This window comes from Triticum aestivum, unplaced genomic scaffold (assembly GCF_018294505.1).
Source record: "Triticum aestivum cultivar Chinese Spring unplaced genomic scaffold, IWGSC CS RefSeq v2.1 scaffold303489, whole genome shotgun sequence".
In the NCBI taxonomy this organism is placed as follows: Eukaryota; Viridiplantae; Streptophyta; class Magnoliopsida; order Poales; family Poaceae; genus Triticum; species Triticum aestivum.
This window is the reverse complement of record NW_025270519.1, coordinates 1-1,406: the sequence shown is the minus strand read 5'-3', so window position 1 is coordinate 1,406 and position 1,406 is coordinate 1. Positions and strand designations below refer to the sequence as shown.

The following is a 1,406-nucleotide window of genomic DNA, read 5'->3' as shown; positions in this document are numbered from 1 at the left end:
CATTCATGTTTACATAAGAATAGTGCAGAAATGCGGATTAATAATTCCCCTATACATATCATGTCATGCTAAATAACTGTATACATATGCAGATATTGACTTACGAATTTCACCAACAAATCATGATATAGTCTAACATTTAACAAAATGGTAAACAATAGCATCAATCATAGCTAATAGCAATATAATAAATTCTTGTGAATGATAGTTTGGCTATACATGGAAACCTAAGATCAGATTAACTCGTGACGGAAGAAGGCGTTGTAGCAACATAATAATTAAAATCCATCGGAAGAATATTTCTGAAATTACACACTATGCACAAGCATATGTAAAAAGGATCACTAAACATCATGATCTAGTAAAAGTACATGAGAGAAAAAAACTGAAAAAATAACAGTCAATTATTTTATAGAACTTCCCTTTGTTCTCCGGAACAAATGGTAACAATCATGATGCCATATTAGAGCTTATTCAGGACATCTTTTTTTACTAAAGGGAGTAGTATGTTTCAGCAAAAGTGTCAAACTATGTCTACACATTTTACGTACAATTATCTCTGTCATCTGGACCTACACTGCTCTGCACCTCATTAAAATCCTATCCATCAAAATTTATGCCATTAACAAAATCTAGGACTTGGGTGTTAATGGCTAAAAAGCAGTTTCGCTAAGTCCTCAGTGGTGTTGCACCAAGAATATGGTGGAGTGCTTGAATACATCATCAGCGTCAACTATCAAAGTTAGACACTGGTCACCAGTCATGCACTGCCTCCCATTCAGAACATAGTGAGGATAAGCAGGCCAGACACGAAGTCTGCGGCAGTGGCCATGAGGGCGACGATCGGGTGCCCATGGTGCAGCGCCGAGCTACAGAACACTCCCACGACCTTGCCGCATCCAGCGGAGAGGGAGCACCGGTAGCAGCTTGTAGGGATAGACGTGCTCGTGGCCGGGGATCACCCGGGAAAGCGTTGGTTGGAGGTGCCTGCCGCTTCAGTTGCTTATAGGAAGGAATGTACATGACAAACTTGCTACCGCTGAAGAATCATATGAATCAACCTATGTGTTTTCAAGACGTATGAAACACACGAAAAGACTGAGCCTTCACGTGAAGTTTGCAGGTTTGCATCAACAAGAGAGAAATAAGAGGAATTAGATTAATAAGAGTACTAAACAGGGTGGCGGCCGCCAAGGAGCGAATTGATCATCTCACCTTGACGCAATAGCTTGGTGCAAGTTGGTGGCACTTCTGTAGGTAGTATTGACTGCGCCACCAATGCCAATCCCGTGAAAGCCAGCCTGAATGAAAGGCACAAGAGGAAACCAGAGACACTAAATAAGAACAGTCGTCCATCTAATGAAGACCTGACCAAACAAAATCGAATCTCTGTGTCAGCTTTCTTA

At 41.2% G+C, this 1,406-nt stretch overlaps 1 long non-coding RNA gene across 1 annotated transcript; it reads right to left on the bottom strand.

Moving 5' to 3' along the window:
* Positions 1–388: 388 nt before the first annotated feature.
* Positions 389–1,389, bottom strand: LOC123178154 (uncharacterized). The gene is made up of 2 exons (XR_006489358.1): positions 1,216–1,389; positions 389–1,104 (listed from the first exon to the last, which is right to left on the bottom strand). It is a non-coding gene; the product is annotated as an uncharacterized lncRNA (long non-coding RNA).
* Positions 1,390–1,406: the final 17 nt, after the last annotated feature.